At 40.2% G+C, this 19,468-nt stretch overlaps 1 pseudogene; it reads right to left on the bottom strand.

Annotated features, from left to right (window-relative positions):
• The window catches only part of ORYCUNV1R-PS1575 (vomeronasal 1 receptor oryCunV1R-ps1575 pseudogene), a 1,374,299-nt pseudogene that overhangs the window by 1,254,556 nt on the left and 100,275 nt on the right, over positions 1–19,468 (bottom strand).

The following is a 19,468-nucleotide window of genomic DNA, read 5'->3' as shown; positions in this document are numbered from 1 at the left end:
GGTTGCAGGGCAGAGACCTCCAAGGCACTGAGACGCTGATGTGCTCAGCAGGAAGAAGAGGAGGAGAAAGTGAAGCCAGAGATCTCAGGCTGGCGGCAGCTGCTAAGGCTGTAAGAGGCAGGAAGAAGCTGGACCATGATCAGGGTCCTGGTGCAGCAACCCAGTTTCTTTATCTTTCCTAATCTGTTTTGCAATGTCTTTTGTAATTGAATCCTGGCTTGATTAGTTTTCAATGAGTCTACAAGTACATGTCATCAATATGGATGAAGATGGTATTGAAATAACTGCTGATTTGACACTTACGTTGAACAATTGTTACTTTAGCATCATTACACATAATATACAATATATAGTATATAATTACATATTATAATAAATACATTTATTTTTATTATTATTTTGGATGATATATATTTATAAATATATATCATCCCATAAAGTTCAGTAGAAGTTTTCCTATTAAATTTAGTGATAGGATAAATAAAGTGCAGTATAAATTTTTCTATCAAATTTAGTCATAGGATGAAGTCATTTCCAGATAGAGTATTCACTGATCCAGTTTTTCTTAGCAACATTGGATCAGGATTTCCTAGTCTCTTTTGTACTAGTGATGCAGCTATCAATGAAAATTCATTAATATGTGTCCCAAGCTGTCTTATCTGGGGAAACAATTATTGATTTCTGCTGGGTAACTTCTAATCAGTTTTTAAACTAATCTGCCAGAGAATTAGATTCTTCTAATTTTCAAGTTCCTGATACATTAATTTTACTGCCTTGATGATAGTCAATAGCATTAACTTCTATTTAAGCATGAAGTCTACTTACTGTCCCCTTCTCTCTTTTGTCAACATATTGATTCTCCTGTATACTGATTGGAGGTCTTATTTATTCTATTTGCAATTTATAAGATTTGATGGTAGATAATAAAATTGAAACAAAAAAATATAAAAAATCAAAATGAAAAATGGTTTCCTGAAAAATTAAACAAAATTGCCACATCATTGGCCCACTAACCAATAAAAGAGGGAGAAGACCCAAATCAAAATTAGAGATTAAAAAGGAAATGTAACAAGAAACACAGAAATAAAGAAAGAACATCAGAAATCACCAAAAGCTTTATAACAACAAATTGGGAAACTGAGAAGAAAAGGATAGAATCCTGGAAACATATGACATAACTAAATTGATCCACAAAGACTGGAAAATAAACAGACCAATAACCCAGACAGAAATTGAATCAATAATAAAGACCATCACAGCAAGGAAAAGCCCAAGACCAGATGGCTTTGCTGGGGAATTCTATCAGACATTTAAAGAACTAGCTCTAATCCTTCTCAAGCTATTCAAAACTATTGAAAGGGAGGTAATCCTCCCAAACTCCTTCTATGAAGCCAGCATCACCTTAATTCCTAAACCTGAAAAAACTATAACAGATAAGGAAAACTAAAGACCAATATCCATGATGAAAATAGATGGAAAAATCCTTAACAAAATGCTAGTCAATCGAATCCAACAATACATCATAAAGCTCATTCACCTAGACCAAATTGGATTTATCCCTTGTACGCAGCAGTGGTTCACAAATCAATATGATACATCACATTATAAATTGAAGAACAAAAATCATGTTATCTCAATAGATGCAGAGAAAGCATTTGATAAACACACATGTTAACCTGTGTTTTCATGAGGCAGTATTTTAATGGAGGTTAGCAGCAGAAGTCACAATGCTATACTGTACAGGTGTTTATCCTTGTGCTGATACTATCTGGCTACAAATAAGTTCCAAAATAATTCTAAATAGTTTTTGTGCCTTATGGTCCTCATCAAGAAAATGGAAAGGATAGCGTTATTACAATGTTGGGTTATAATAGTTGAATGGAAAAATATGAAAACATTTTAGAGTGAAACTTTGCTCATACTAATTTCATTGTATTTTGTCTAGTATTTTTATTATTGCTATTATTTTTATGTTCTAGATTGTGATATTTAATATGAATGGACTTAAAGTGTTTCTCCAGAAACTAAAACCTGAATAAATGGACTTAAATTGCATGCAAAATGTATAATGACTTTTAGGATGCTTCATCTAAAATGAACAAAGATTATCTATTCCATTATGTTTTGGCAAATAATATGAAGAGCTAACCTTTTTTTTCCCCATCAAGGTGGCATGTACCAATGCCATCTTACTAGTCAAAATGATAAGTTTCAGTTCATAATTTATCATAATGATAGGATTAAGAGGCAAAGGGATCACATAAACAAGACTAGTGTCTGCTAATAATAACTGATAGAATTAAAAAGCAGAGAATGATCCAACATGGGAAGCGGGATACACAGCAGACTCATAGAATGGCAGATGCCCTAAATAGCATTCTGGCCTCAGAATCAGCCCTTAAGGCATTTGAATCTGGCTAAAAAGCCCATGAGAGTATAGCTATTATTTTTAAAATGTGCAACATTTTTAACAACTTTCAGCTTGAGAAGATTGTTACCAATCACAACTTTTGGTTGATAAAAGCATGCCAATCTTCTAGAAAATTGCCCACTCACAACATTTCTGTATATGTGGTCTCTGTCCACCAAATTTGAACTACTGATAATAGAAATCTATTTGTCATTAATGAAACCAAGATTTCACAAAACTCAATTAACTGTAAAATTTAAAGTTGGAGTTTTGAATTCATTTAATGAAGCTCTATTAAAATAGAATTCATTGCACTATTAAATAAACTTTTCAATTATCCTTCCTATGAGTAGATTCTGAGAATAATTTAAGAGTATAATATTACTGAATGGTAGTGGCATCTTCCCCTTTTATATGGTAGGATAATTATTAAATTGGGGTCATCTAGGAATCAGTTTAAAAAATTGTAGCTGAGTGAAACCTGTGTGGCCCTCAATTCCTTCTGAGAAAGGGCCAAAAGATATTGGTGGTGAATGTTGAAGTCTAAAAGAATTGTTATTTTTCTTCTCCCTAAATAAGGTTCAAAGGATGTTGAAATGTATGATAAACTTCTCTGGTTTTCCAATCTCAGCCTCAGAAGCAGGTGTAGAAAATCTCATCCTTCTGGCATTGTATCTATAACAGATACCTGTTTCAGTCTGTTTCATACATTTTACATCTATATTTTGTTTGAAGAAAATGTTTTTGAGCTAAAAATGTATGAAAAATCATTGCTTTAAAATAAGACTCTTTCTAAATGTGTTATTCTTGTGATTTTAAAAAATATTTATTTTATTTGAAAAAAGTTACAGAATTACAGAGAGAGGTAAAGTTACAGAGAGAGGGAGAGACAGAGAAAAGACAGCCTTCCATCTGGTGCTTCACCACCAAATGGTCAGAATGACCAGAGCTGAGCTGATCTGAAGCTGATCAGGAGTGTCCTCAGGTCAACCACATGGATGTAGGAGCCCAAGGAATTGGGCCATCCTCCCCTGCCTCCCCAGGCACATTAGCAGGGAGCTGGATCAGAAGTGGAGCAGTCGGGACTTGACCCATATGGGATGCCAGCATGGCAGGCCTGGGCTTTAACCCATTACAGGACAGCAGGCCTCATGTCTGTGATTTTTGTACTGTCAGCTTCATTAAGATTAAAACATGAATGTGTTTGAAAGGTTATGGAGATGGGGTGACGGGAAAGTGTTTTATTATAAGTTCTTTGCGCCGGTGCCACAGCTCTCTAGGCTAATCCTCCACCTGCAGCGCCGGCACCCCGGGTTCTAGTCCTGGTTGAGGTGCCAGTTCTGTCCCTGTTGCTCCTCTTCTAGTCCAGCTCTCTGCTGTGGCCCAGGAGTGCAGTGGAGGGTGGCCCAGGTCCTTGGATCCTGCACCTGCATGGGAGACCAGGAGGAAGCACCTGGCTCCTGGCTTCAGATCGGCACAGCGCGCCAGCCACAGCGCACTGGCCGTAGCAGCCGCTTTGGGGGTTGAACCAATGGAAAAGGAAGACCATTTCTCTCTGTCTCTCTCTCTCTCTCACTGTCTAACTCTGCCTGTCAAAAAAAGAAGAAGTTCATTGCTTAGGTTTTTTAACACAATTAGATTGCTTTCCTATCATCTATTTAGATCCAACTGAGTAGTGGGGATTTTTTTCAATAGAAGAGGCATAACTGTGGAACATGATTTTGAAGGGTGGAAAATCTCAATGGGATTCACACTAAGAAAAAAATTGATTGTCCAAAGGCAGTAAAAAATCATTAAATTATTTTGGGGGAATAGAGAAGTTATGGTAAGGGACTAATAGCACAGAGGAGGAATGGAATGAACATCAGCAGTTACTTTTTTTTAAAAGATTTTATTTATTTATTTGACAGGTAGCATTACAGACAGTGAGAGGGAGAGACAAAGAGAAAGGTCTTCCTTCCACTGGTTCACTCCCAAAATGGCTGCAATAGTTGGAGCTGCACCCATCCAAAGAAAGGATCCAGGTATTTCCTCCCAATCTCCCACATGGCTGCAGGGGCCCAAGGACTTGGGATATCTTCTACTGCTTTCTCAGGTCACAGAAGAGAGCTGGATGGAAGAGGAACAGCCAGGACTAGGAACAGCTCCCATATAGGATGCTGGCACCGCCAGCAGAGCATTAACCTACTGTGCCATGGAGCCGACCCCAGCATTTACTTTAAAATTAGACTTCATGTAGCTTGTTTTTCATTGTCTCTTCTGTTTTGCTGGTTTTGGTCTTTGAAGTGATATGGCCTAGTATAAAAAACACATGGTTATATCTTAACACTGTACTCAAGAAAACTGGAAGAACTAGAGAATGTGTGCATGCTACAAAATGTGTGTCACTGCTTACGTGCATTATAAAGGAAATTGCAACTGTGGTTCTGGCTCATAATCAATTGATAAAACATTTGAATGCAAATAAAATTCAGTTTCTCTCCTTTGGTACTTCCTATTTGGAGAAAAGTGGAAATATTTTTTTTTATTTAGAAAACTTTTATTTAATAAATAAATAAATTTATAAATAAATTTCAAAAGTACAACTTTTGGATTACAGCAGGTTTTCCCCCCATAATCACCTTCCCACCTGCAAAACATCCCATCTCCTACTCCCTCTCCAATCCCATTCTTCATTAAGATTCATTTTTAATTATCTTATATACAGAAGATTTCTTTTTTTTTAAACTTTTATTTAATGCATATAAATTTCCAAAGTACGACTTATGGATTACAATGGCTTTCCCCCCATACCGTCCCTCCCACCCACAACCCTCCCCTTTCCCACTCCCTCTCCCCTTCCATTCACATCAAGATTCATTTTCGATTATCTTAATATACAGAAGATCAGCTTAGTATACATTAAGTAAAGATTTCAACAGTTTGCTCCCACACAGAAACATAAAGTGAAAAATAATAGATGATTTTTTTAAATGATGATGAAATCAGAGCAGACCTATTGTCATGTTTAATCCCAGTGAGAGTCAAGTTGGGAATTGATAATTTCTTTCTTTTTTTTTTTTTTTACAGAGGATCAGTTTAGTATGCATTAAGTAAGGATTTCAACAGTTTGCACCCCCATAGAAACACAAAGTGAAATATATTGTTTGAGTACTCGTTATAGCATTAAATCTCAATGTACAGCACATTAAGGATAGAGATCCTACATGAGGAGTAAGTGCACAGTGACTCCTGTTGTTGACTTTACCAATTGACACTCCTGTCTATGGCATCAGTAATCTCCCTATGCTCCAGTCATGAGTTTCCAAAGAGGAAATCCAAATGGGCAACAGGCACATGAAAAAATGTTCAAGGCCATTAGCAATCAGGGAAATGCAAATCAAAACCACAATGAGGTTTCACCTCACCCCGGTTAGAATGGCTCACATGCAGAAATCTACCAACAACAGATACTGGCGAGGATGTGGGGAAAAAGGGACACTAACCCACTGTTGGTGGGAATGCAAACTGGTCAAGCCACTATGGAAGTCAGTCTGGAGATTCCTCAGAAACCTGAAGATAACCCTACCGTTCGACCCAGCCATCCCACTCCTTGGAATTTACCCAAAGGAATTTAAATTGGCAAATAAAAAAGCGGTCTGCACCCTAATGTTTATTGCAGCTCAATTCACAATAGCTAAGACCTGGAACCAACCTAAATGCCCATCAACGATAGACTGGATAAAGAAATTATGGGATATGTACTCTTTAGAATACTATACCGCAGTAAGAAACAATGAAATCCAGTCATTTGCAACAAAATGGAGGAATCTGGAACACATCATGCTGAGTGAAATAAGCCAGTCCCAAAGGGACAAATACCATATGTTCTCCCTGATCGGTGACGACTGACTGAACACCAAAAAGGAAACCTCCTGAAGTGAAATGGACACTATGGGAAACGGTGACTTGATCAGCATAGCCCTGACTGTTAATGAACAATTTAATACATTATCCCTCTTAGTAGTTTTTTTATCTGTTCTACTTAATATGACTGGTTTAGATCTGTAATTGATGCACAGTTATTCTTAAGTGTTAAAAATTAACTGAAATGTGATCCCTGTTGAACATGGTGGTGGGAATGGGAGAGGGAAGAGATGTATAATTTGGGACATGCTCAGGCTGACTTGCCCCAAGTGGTGGAGTTGGAATCATACCAGGGGATTCCAATTCAATCCCATTGAGGTGGCATGTACCAATGCCATCTCACTGTTCCAGGTGATCAGTTTCAGTTCACAGTTGGTCATGGTGAAGGGACTGGGAGTCAAAGGGAGCACATAGACAAGTCTAGTACCTGCTAACGCTAACTGATGGAGTAAATAAAGGGGAGAGTGATCCAACATGGGAAGTGAGATACTCAGCAGACTCATAGAATGGCAGATGTCCTAAATAGCACTCTGGCCTCAGAATCAGCCCTAAAGGCATTCGGATCCGGCTGAAAAGCTCATGAGAGTATTTCAGGCATGGAAAGCCAAGACACTCTGGCAGAAGATCTCTGCGAGTGAGATCCCAGTGGAAAGAACAGGCCATCAAAGAAGGAGGTACCTTTCTCTGAAGGGAGGAGAGAACCTCCACTTTGACTATGACCTTGTCTAAACAAGATAAGAGTCGGAGAACTCAGAGGGCTTCCATAGCCTTGGAAACTCATGACTGGAGCATAGGGAAATATTTTGAAACCAACAACAATATGCTGCCCACATAATGGTCCAAGCTCAAAAACATATTTTAATAATATTAAGCCAGAGAGTGGCAAGATGGCAGAAGAGGAAGGGAGCACACTGACAGTCCTGGAAGAGACAGTTTAATAAAACTGGAGATACTGCAGGTTCAAGGAAGAGTAGGGAAAGAAACAGCAGAGGAAACTCTTCCAGAACTAGTGATTCACAGTGGACCTGTGTGGAGAGCATGGGAGCACACAATTTGAGACACTAGCAGCAGAATCAACACACCAGCGCTGGAACGCGAGGTGAACCAAACCTCAATAGCCCGAGACACCGGCGGGCAAGCAGAAAGAGGAGACTAGAGGGAACGAGGCTTGAAATCCCATGGGGAAAAAGTTCACCAGGCTAACTAGAAGAGAGAGGAAAAATAAAAGTCACCGGTATGGACACGAGTTTCTCTCTCTCCACTCACCTCTCAAAGGCGAGCAAGACAAAGAGCAGGCGCCATTTTGGACATACATCATAAGCAGGGTGACCTCAGGTCTGCACCGGTCCTTAGCCTAGCAGAAAAACCTGACTCGGGGTGGGGGTGAAATAACTGGAGATTAGGACCTAGTGAATGTGTGGTGCTAATGAACTGAGACTGAAAAAAGAGATGGTAGGGGAGAGAACTCACAGAATTCACATGAGTGCTCTCCAGAGATGCCACAATTCGCTAACCTTGGCAACCCAGTGGGAGACTGCAGGAGAATTTGAGCCCACAAGTGGAGCCTGACGTGATTCTGGGCATTTCAACATGGTATGCAGGCATTCTAAGCCGTGGCTTAAAACACCGTATCCAAATATTTGCCTCTGCACATTTAAATTTTAAAAAGGACTTAGATGTTAAAAATGAATTATAAAATCATTACTCTTTTTTTTCTTTCTTTTTTTTTTTTTTGACAGGCAGAGTGGACAGTGAGAGAGAGAGAGACAGAAAGAAAGGTCTTCCTTTTGCCATTGGTTCACCCTCCAATGGCCGCTGCGGCCGGATCACTGTGCTGATCTGAAGGCAGGAGCCAGGTGCTTCTCCTGGTCTTCCATGGGGTGCAGGGCCCAAGAACTTGGGCCATCCTCCACTGCCTTCCCGGGCCACAGCAGAGAGCTGGCCTGGAAGAGGGGCAACTGGGACAGAATCCGGCGCCCTGACCGGGACTAGAACCCGGGGTGCTGGCACCGCAGGTGGAGGATTAGCCTATTGAGCCATGGAGCCGGCCAAAATCATTACTCTTAAAAAAGAAATTTCCTCTGCTGATGAACATTAGGACTAATTTCAGGGGTAAGATATAAAGATGCCCCTTTATTTATTCTATACATGAACTAAGCACTTCTATATGGTTTCTTTCCAACCCATGATCATATTTTCATTTTGTACCTATAGTCTTGCACATGGGCAGTTGGGGGTTACATATGACTAGTGAAGATAGAAGACAGAACTCTTATTTAAAGACTACTCTTCTGCTGGTTACTCACACGTTTGCTATTCAATATCTCTCACTTATCAATGAACATTACCTCATTTATTTATTTATTCGATGGTCCATTCTATTCCTCCCACAACAGTGCCAGAATCACAGTGACAAAGACTTATTACACTTGCTGCTCCTTCAGCATTTAGATGAATGCCAGGCACATGTGACTTAAATGCTCAGTAAATCATCTAATAAGTGGCCATCGTAAGTTATCCCCTACAGGATCCTAACATTATGGCATGTCATAATTAGTGACCCATACACAAATCATTGATTTCTGTATTTGCAGCAAAAGTAGTATGTAATATTATTTTTACATTTCTTTTTTTTACATTAATGACTGGACTACGTATTTTCATAAAATATTTCATTTTTGTATTTACTGTATTTCATTCATGCCTATTTTATAATTTCTTATTGTATCTTTTTAAGATTAATTTATTTATTTGAAAGGCAGAGTTACAGAGGCAGAGAAAGAGAAAGAGAGAGAGAGAGGTGTATTCCATCCACTGATTCACTCTCAAATGGCTGCAATAGCCAGAGCGAGGCTGATCCAAAGCCAGGATCCAGGAGCTTCTTCCACATGACTTCAGAAGTCCAAGGACGTGGGCCATGTATTACTGCTTTCCTATGCCATAGCAGAGAGCTAGATCAGAAGTTGAACAACGGGGACTCAAACTGGCTGCCATATGGAATGCTGGCATAGCAGATAATGGCTTTACCCGATATGCCACAGCACCAGCCCCTACTTATTCTACCTTAATGGATAGTATTTCTTATTTTATTTAGACAACTCCCTATTTTGATTTTAATTTTTAAATAAAGCAAAGCAAATAATCACAAATGCATGGGTGTTGACACTTTGTACTAAATAAATGCACCTCTGGTTTTATATATTATTTTCTCAAGTAAAAATAGTTTCCTGCAGTAATTTATGACATGTCTAACAATCAGAAGGTCACAGAATGACATGATCAAAGTTGCTTCATAAAAATTTGTAGCCAAAGTGTAGTGACATATTTACAATGCCAAGAAGGAAAGTGCTGGGCACTGACCAGCCTCAGCCCTGGCAGTGACAGTCACCAGGAGTGCAGGGCCTATGCCAGCAGCATGACGTGAACTGTCGCTCCCAGGGGCCTGGCTATGGCCATCAAGGGAGTATCCCAGGCTCTTCAAAGGTCTTCTGCATAAACCTGGGGCCTCCCTCCAGCAAGTCTGCTTGGGAATCACTTTAAACTCATCAAAAAACTCTGGATGACTGGTGATGTTTTCATTCAGGACAAGGCCATGCAGGAATTCATCTGGGAGCCATCACTAAACAGCTGGTCCCAGAATGAAGTCTGTTCTCCCCCGCGGGACATTCCTGTACAGGCAGAGCGACCACGGAGAAGAGCAGTGTCCCGAGTTGGCATGCCCGTCCAACAGGGCTGCCTCTTGTTGCAGCTCTATTCTCAGTAACCCTGTGAGGATCTCCAGGTTGGCCTGCAGGCCAAGGAGAGCACAGTATGGCCAGAGTCTTCTTCATTTTTTTATGGTAAGAACATGATCCTCTGCTCTGAATGTTGTTTCCTGGGTGATGATGTCCCCGTGTCAGCAGCTCATGTCAACTGCCATCATTCACCTTGTCAGGGAAGGTCAGTCTTGATGGTGGCTTCCAGGCAGGAGTTCCTTCTCTCAGGAGGAGGCCAGGTCCTAACCCTGACTCTGCCATCTGGGTGTTACTGCTGTATGCTTTCCACACTCACACACAGAGGTAGCTCCTGCACTCCTCTCCTCTGTGCCAACTCCATGGTCTGATTCTGGGCTTCTGTCAGACATTTCAATTGTTCCCTGCTCCTCAAGGAATCCTACAGAATCCTACAACAGGAATGGGAAACATTCTTTCCAAGATCCATCCTCACCATCTTAGGCATCTGCACCATCTTAGGTCATTCCAGACACCTGGGATGCCTGTGAACATGTGGCCAGCTCCATAGGGAGGGTCAGAGCTGCCACAGAACTGGGCCATGGCCAAGTCCTCCAGGCTGTGCCTTGGTATTATTTCCTGGTTTTTCCTTGTTCAACATCTTTATGATGGTCTTATTTCCCTCCTCAGCTTCACCCCATGCAAATTTATATCTACATAGTTTCTGTTGGCAGTTTTTAAGCCCTAGCTAAGATAGCACATCTTCTTGGTAGGAAGCAGACACATTTTGAGGAATTTTCATTATTGCTACCTTCCTCTCTCCATCATCTTCCTTTTCTTTGCACTCTCCCTGTCCATGGGTCTTAGCATATCCCCTACTGGGGCCTCATCCTGCCACAGTAGCTGCTGGAGGTATTGTAGATCTAGTCACAAAGCTAGTGCATGGAGTCACATATTCTTGCTTAAGAGAGTACCTTTGTCCTGTATAGGTATCTTGTTTTTATTTAAATTAGTTTTTTAAAGCACGAGTTGAGCTCTGGCTTCTCTTAGCAGCTGGGAAGCCCCACTTCAGTCCTGGGGTTGACCCGGATCTCGACTTTATTCTCTGTCAGGGGCCATTCTTTGCCCTGGTTACTCCAAGAAGCCAACTCCTCCCCCTTTGCCTCATTCCAGACTGTGAGCTGCTCAGACCTAGTGCTTCATTCCCATCTACCTGGTTTCCATGTCAATCCAAACTCTGTTTCTGAGACAAGTCATGCCATTTCACCTTTTCCTTTTAATTCATTATCTATTTCCATTCATGCTGTTATGTTTGCTACTCTTTCTTCAAAGAGTCTCACTACTTCCTTGGGTCTAGGATGCTTTCCTATTATCTCAACTTTCACGTGCAAACACATGTATTGCCCATCAGAGATAGATTATTTGCCTTTATATTTGGATCTGAAGCTAGCACAATTTTCCTTGTTTTACTGGATTGAGAGGATTTTTATAATATTTTACAATAATTCAATAATATAACAATTTAAGGTAGCAAACTTTGGCTAGTTTTTGGAAAAAAGCACAAGTATCAATGTTCATTTTAATTTTGTTTAAATTACTTCATGGTCTTGCATTTTTCTGCATTTCAACATCATGCTATGTAATCTTGTTTGGAAAAAAAATTGAAGTTCTTTGTACATTCAAAAAGTGTATTCTCTTAGTACGTTTATTTCTGGAATGAGTCAAGAACAGTGTGGTGGTACGAAGTGTAAACTGGAAAATTCTTCCAAGAAAATACATTTCCTTTGTAAATTATTTCCTTTCCCAAGAGAGATATTGTGGCACAGTGGGTTAAGACACTGTTTGGGATGCCTGGATCTCATACTAGTGTGTAAGTTCCAGTCCTGGCTGCTCTGCTAATGCAGCTCAGATGCAGCACTTGATGGTCAAACTATTGAGGATTCTGCCACCCATACAGGATACCAGAATGGAGTTCCTGGTTCTTGGCATTCCTGTGGCCCAGTCTTGGCTTTTGTAAGCATCTGGGGAGTAGACCAATAGATTTAAAATCTCTCTCTCTCGAACGATCCAACATGGGAAGCGAGATACACAGAGGACTCATAGAATGGCAGATGTCCTAAACAGCACTCTGGCCTCAGAATCAGCCCTTAAGGCATGCGGATCTGGCTGAAAAGCCCATGAAAGTATTTCAGGCAAGGAAAGCCAAGACACTATGGCAAAAAAAAAAGAAAGATCTCTGCAAGTGAGATCCCAGTGGAAAGAACAGGTCATCAAAGAAGGAGGTACCTTTCTCTGAAGGGAGGAGAGAACTTCCACTTTGACTATGACCTTGTCTAAATATGATAAGAGTCAGTGAACTCAAAAGGCTTCCATAGCCTTGGCAACTCCACAGCCTTGACAAGAGCCTAGGGTGATTACTGACGCCATAAACAAGAGTGTCAATTTGTTAAGTCAACAACAGGAATCACTGTGCACTTACTCCTCATGTAGGATCTCTGTCCTTAATGTGCTGTACATTGTGATTTAATGATATAACTAGTACTCAAACAGTATTTTTCACTTTGTGTTTCTATGTGGGTGCAAACTGTTGAAATCTTTACTTAATATATGCTAAACTGATCTTCTGTATATAAAGAGAATTGAAAATGAATCTTGATGTGAATGGAAGGGGAGAGGGAGCGGGAAAGGGGAGGGTTGTGGGTGGGAGGGAAGTTATTGGGGGGAAGCCATTGTAATCCATAAGCTGTACTTTGGAAATTTATATTCATTAAATAAAAGTTAAAAAAAACTCTTCTCTCCTCATTACTTTGCTTTGCAAATGAACATATAAATTTTTTAAAAAAACTGTTTGCTTTCTTGAAATCACTTTCTAGCCTGAGATAAATAAACTAAATGGACAGTAGATGGCCTTTTTTGTTTTTCAAGTGTCGTGTAAATTGGTTATTTCCTTTTTCTCCTTTGTACCATTGCTCAAATATTTAAACCAAGATTGAGAGTCAAGCATTTTCCAGTGGTGGTTTAGTCACAGCCTCGGATACTAATGAAGCATCACTGAATGGCAGAGAGATTTTTTAATCATAAGTATGACATTCTCAAAGCATTAGAAGACCTGCCAGGAAGGAACGTCTATTCTCCTGGTGGTCAGTGATAGTTGCTTTTTGCTGACTCTTCAGGTCCAATCCCGTGTATAGGTAAAGAGTCTGCTTCAATTACTTCATTTGAAGAAGGTCAAAAGGCTTGTTTGTACCTCAGATGGTTCCCTATTTGTTTCAACAGATACCCACTATGAGAGCCACTGTAGGACAAATTATAGCTGGTGTGCAATGTGAACACTATCCCATCCTAGAAGATACACTGCAAATTGTATGTGAGTGAAAATGCTTATAATATTGCATTGTATTTATTGTCATCTCCGGTGGCATTGCTGATTTTTTTTACTTTATTTGAAAGGTAGAGAGACAGAGACAAATATATGGAGAAATGAATCTTCCATCTCCTCATTCACTCTCCAAATACCCTCAACAGCCAGGGCTGACTCTGGAAAAAGCCAGGAGCCCAGAACTACATCTGAGCCTTTCATGTGGATGGCAGTTACCCATGTATTTTGTCCATCTATCACAGGATTCCTTCCCAGAGTGTGCACTAGCAAAGATATGGAATCTGAGCCAGGGGCGGGACTCAATCACAGGCATTTCAGTATGGAATGTGGACATCTGAAGCAATGAGCTCAAATTAGTCTCTCAGCTGAAAAGCATTCTTTTATTTTGGCTCTGAGTGGGATTTATTTCCATGTCTTTGATTCCCAGTCCCTTTACTCCCTTTATTCAATCATAAGTCAGCAACAGGGTCAGTATTATGGCACAGTAGGTTTAACTGGCAGTACTTGTGAAGTCAGCCTGCCATATTGGATTGCAGTTTAGTCTCGGCTGCTGTACTTACAATCCAGCTTCCTGCTCATGTGCCTGGGAAGGAAGTGGAAGACAGTCCAATTACTTGGGTCACTGTCAACCATGTGGCAGACCAAGATGAGGATTCCGGCTACCTGCTTCATCATGACCTAGAATTGGCTGTTGCAACCATTTTATGAATGAACTGACAAGTAGTCTCTCTCTCTCTCTGCTTTTAAAATAATTCATTCATTAAATTTAAAACACTGTGATGATTATATTGCTTTGGTTTTGCTTCCCTTTTCATATCTCTGCCTAAATCATTTGATTTCCTACTTCACAATTAAAATCTTAGTGATTAGTCATTGGATCTACTCACATAATCCAGGAATATTTTATTGTAAATGTATTAGCAATTTTAATTCCAGAACTGGATATTAGGCCATTGATACATTTGATGAGTCAGAATATTTTTTAAAGATTTTATTTTATTTTTATTTGAAAGATGGGTAGAGAAGAAGCATAGGGAGGGAAGGAAGAAGGGAAAGAGGGACAGAGACAGCTCTTCTACCTATTGAAAAACTCACCTAAATTTTATAAAATTTTATGTAATGAAATCATATAGGATGCAATTTAACTGGATTCTTAAGTGAACCAATTTTGAAATTTATCCATGATATTTTTGGTGTTAATACTCTATATTTACTTATTATTTTGTAGATTTTTTGGTATGGCCTTACCATAAACTTTAAAATACCATCTTTCTTTTTTTTTTTTTTCACTACACGGAAGTTTATTGTGAAAGTAAATTAGAACATACAAACACACAGTATGGCTAATGGTGGCAAAGGCAATCTGGTAGCTTAAGGCAAGTTTTTAATGGAGATGAATTTAGAAAAGACGACGCAATCGTGTAATTTTGTTTAAATATAGATTATGAAAAAATATCAAATTGCATCAATAACTTAATAAAGTAGTTTCCAAAGCCTGCAGTATTGGGAGAAAAAGGGCTCATGACCTTAATGCCAGCATTAAGACAGACAGAAGCAGCACAGCACTACTAAATGAAGGAAAAATTCTGTATTTACAGAAGGATGGCAACAAGAACATTTAATAACATTTGATCGTATTTACTGGTGGACTAAAAGTCCTTGGCTAGAAGCAACAGAGAAAAATGTATCATCATGTTATTTAAAAAAATTAAGTGCAGAAGTCAAAAACCAAGGAGCTTTGTGATAAAGTAACCTTAAAACACCACCATAAGGATCACTTAAAAAGGCGATTCCCTCAGGGGAAGTTAGGGCACTGAGTGTGTAAACATGTGAGCTGAACAACACCAAATACCAACCAAAATCATTCATTGTACTTACACAAAACCAGCATGGTCTTTTATGATGCATTATTGTTTATAACAATTTAAACACTCATTACCATGCATGACTTCAAATATAAAACAAATATCTTTATTCTGAGATACAGGATATCTGTTAATGAATTATTAAGTACTATATACAATGAAAGTCACACCTCCCTCATTAATCAAGTATATTTATATGCTTCTTAAATGCAATGAATGACCTTATTCAGACTTCAGTTCATTTTCTGAATTCACTGTGTCAGCTTTTCACTCTTTAAAATAATGCCATTCTATTATGATAAAACACATTTTTGAAAAACTTCAGAAATGTAGTAACATTTAATGAATGTGACAAAGAAAAGTATTTGTAAGGAGGTACCAAATGACTTAGCACTTTTTTCCAGTCTTGCATTTAAAATAAAAGTTGCACTCAATTTGACAGTGAGCCTATTTAAAAAATATTCTTAGACTAATTCATCTCAAAAGGTACTATTAATAGTCCTTTTGCAAAATACCATACATATAACTGAATGCTTTTTACAGAATAATTAATAGAAGAAAATGTATCTTCTGCACAGATGAACATTTTCTCTCTAAGACCAATCTCTTATCACCCAGCATTGTTTTTACAAAAGCATGCAATATAAAATACACATAAAAGCAGCTATCCTAAACATTATTTTAATACAATATTACCTTTGTAGCTGATTCATCACTGTCTCCAGTTTAATATGCTGTTACAAAAATGAAGAAGCTCCAGTATCCCTTTTCTGATTGACTTTTTAAAAAACTCCCTGAATAAAACGGAAGTCAGCTGGTGACCTCTTTAGGCATTTCAGTAGGATATTATCATCTACAGAGAATACCTCCATCCAAACTCATGAATACAGAACAGAATCTAAAACAGATCCAGGGCAGATTAGAGAGTAAAAACCAATTTAAAATTTTTTATGTTTAAAAAGGAAAAGAAACGGTGCTAATCATTAGCATTTAAAAGGCTACTGCAACTTTAACCACTGTAAACTTCGTGTTAGAAGGCTGTGGCAGACAGCTCTATGCTACTAGGTTTTTAGCTTGTAAATAATGCAAACATACCAGCAGTTTAAAAATGCTATAGACTATAAAATACAAAAGGAAATGGGAAAAACAAAACAAAACCCCCCAACAATGCCTATCTAAATGAAGCTGTATAACAAACACACCTAAAAGTACAAAAAAAAAAAATTAGAGCAACTGATTAGGGAAGAAACCCCTCTGATGTAACTTTTAATTTCTTGACTTGTTCTTAAATGACATGAACTTTTAAATTAAATGCAGGAAAACAGAGCTTCACAAATGTTCAGTTTCAGTTCACTAAAGTAATGCCAACAAGATAAGCTTGCACAGAAAAAAATATCAAATTATTACTGGCTACATGCTTAAAAAACTAGAAATGCAGTTTTAATCATAGTGCAAAACCATGGCAGTTTGTGATGTCTGTTACCGCCTGAGGTTGAGAAACAGACGGTAGTACCTCCAGTTATCACAGTTTCTGGTCTTTTGATCAATTATTTCTACCAACTAGAAGCAATGTGTATGTAAAAATGGGCAGCATGTCCACCGTGCTACCATTAACGAAGTTTGAGGTCATCACCACCACCTAAATTGGAACCAGGACTAGGGTCTTGTTGTCTTCTTGCCAGTTACTGCCAGCAGCTGTGAAACTCTCACCTCCATTTCCTCCCGATGAGAACTGTCTCTGTCTTCAAACTCACGTGTCCTTCTCCGAGCTTCCTCAAAGGCCTGTCATGCTAATGCATCCTCCTGCTGGGCTCGCTCCTCATCAAACTCCAGGCAGCCCATACCATCCAGTCTTTGAAGGTCAATCCAGCCTTTCCAGATGACACAGACTCCATTCAGAATCATAGGAGCCTTCAAGTATACCTTGCCTGCTTCTCTTTCTAAGTCGACATACTCCCGGTTAGGTGTTTGTCGCTGTTCTCCCTGCCAGCTGGCCAGAAAAAACTGGAGAGACAGATTGGTTCCTGTGGCCACAAAAGCGATCTCCGAGCGACCGTCGCGGCAGGCGTTCTGGAAGCGCGCCTGGCGCTCCTCGTGCGGCCGGTCCCTGAAGCCCGTGTACTTACTTGATCTCACATTCGCGGCTTAGCTTCCTGAAGAACTCCTCGTTCTGGAACTTGCTTCTCTGGTCGGGCATGACTCGCGGCATCTTCCCGCCCTGAGGCCGTGCCGGCCGGCCGGGCTCGGGGCTTGCGCGGACACCCGCAGGCCGGCTGCGAGCAGACCGACTGACCGCCCACCCGCGGCGCCCGGACTCCCGCTTCTCTTTGTTTCAGGCGCCCGCCCGCGTGGGCTCCCGCTCCCGGGAGTCTGGGTGCCGCTGCCTGCTGGAGCCCAGCCCACGCCGCTGCCGCCGCCCTAAAATACCATCTTTCAGAAAAAGACATGGGCCTGCTCTCCGGTTTTGTTTTTGCCCTGAAAATAGAAAATAAATTAGTATCTTATGGGTGTTTCCATGTATCTAGAGTTACAAGGATACCAAGGTCGACCAGATTGCCACTGGAACTGCCATTACTACAGTATCAAATTATCTAGAGCAGTCAATTTTACTACTAAAGACAACAAAAAAAATTCCCACCATTTGTTACATCATCCCTCTCCTGCTGGTTACTATAGTAAATGATATTCTTTTAAAAATATTTATTTATTGGAAATGCAGTTACAGAGAGAGGGAGAAACATGTGTGCACACACATATACATTCTCTCTCTCTCTCTCTCGCTTTCTCTTTCTCTTTCTCTTCTGGCTTCTCTCAAAATGGTCTAAACTACCAGGGTTAGGCCAGACTTGATAGAGTAACCAGGATTCATCCTGGTCTCCCTTGGGGGTGTCAGGGGCCCAAACACTTAGGCCATCTTCCTCTCCCTTCCCAATCATATTAGCAGGGAGCGGGATCTGGAGTGGAGCAGCCCTAACTCCAAGAGGTGCCCATAAGGGTTGTGGGCAACGTAAGTGGTGGCTAAACCCACTGTGTCACAGCTGGCCCCAGTAAATGATATTAGAATGTGTTTTTCCTAGTGTGTATACACATATGTACAAAAATACACCTGCTTTCATACCTTTTCACAATTTATAACCCGGCAAATGTAAGATTGAAATAAAAAAGCCAACACCCTTAAACAAAGCAGAGACATTTGTGGTGCTGGACACTTGCAATGGTGCATGTGCTGTGCACTTGTCAAGGAAGCCAATGAGCATGTGCAGGCTTCCAATGGAAAGGTCATTGTGCATATGCACTATGTTGGGCACCACCAATTCACATGCACAGTCCACAGTTGTGGTTTCAGCTGGTGCCTTCCACACATCAGCAAGGTGACTGATTATGAGCACTCTACCACTGGGCAGATCACTGCACATGTGTGGGCCCTCAGAATGCTATCAGATACTCATGAGCTGCCCACGTTGGATTTGAAGCCTTTTGTGTATCCTCCACATGTCATGTGTGCCACTGAACATGCTCAGACTGCCATTTCACATGTTAATACACATGTGCAGTCATTCAACTGAGTCAACAAAGGTGCATATGCATTCCACAAATCAGTTTGAATTGGTGTATAGAGAGTTCTCATGTTGGGGAAGCCACTGGGCAGACCAGGTCAGGCTCGGTAATGGCAGTTGTCTACATGTGTGGCCTGCCGGTCAGCTTCCAAATGCTCTTGTGCAGTAAGTATTGGTGTTCCCAATGGCATATCTGCCATCTACATGTAGTAGCCAACTACACATGCTCAAGTTGCATTTTGCCAGCTCACTGAACAGGTATGGCCTGTCAGTGAGCTGTCAAACATGCATGTACCATCCCCAGTTGCATTTGCAATGGTGCATGCACAGTCCAGTCCACATATCAGGGAAGCCAGTGAGCAAAGGCAGGCTACCACTGAACATATCTCTGTGCAAATGCAATCTATTGGGAGCCAACAATGTGCATGCACAGTATTAAGATGTGTTTTCAATTGCTCATGTGCCTTACAAATGCCAACTGAGCATGTGCAGTGTGTAATTGGCAGGTTACAGTGCATGCCCGGACCTCTGTTGAGAAACCAAACTTGCATGTTTGCATCAGAGGTGGGTTTGCAATGCCATATGCATTTTCCAAATACCAGGAAGCACCTGAACATGCACAGACTGCTAATGGGCGTATC

The sequence above is a fragment of the Oryctolagus cuniculus genome, chromosome 19, assembly GCF_964237555.1.
Source record: "Oryctolagus cuniculus chromosome 19, mOryCun1.1, whole genome shotgun sequence".
Lineage (NCBI taxonomy): Eukaryota > Metazoa > Chordata > Mammalia > Lagomorpha > Leporidae > Oryctolagus > Oryctolagus cuniculus.
The sequence above is the reverse complement of the archived record's forward strand: the minus strand, read 5'-3'. Positions and strand labels throughout refer to the sequence as shown.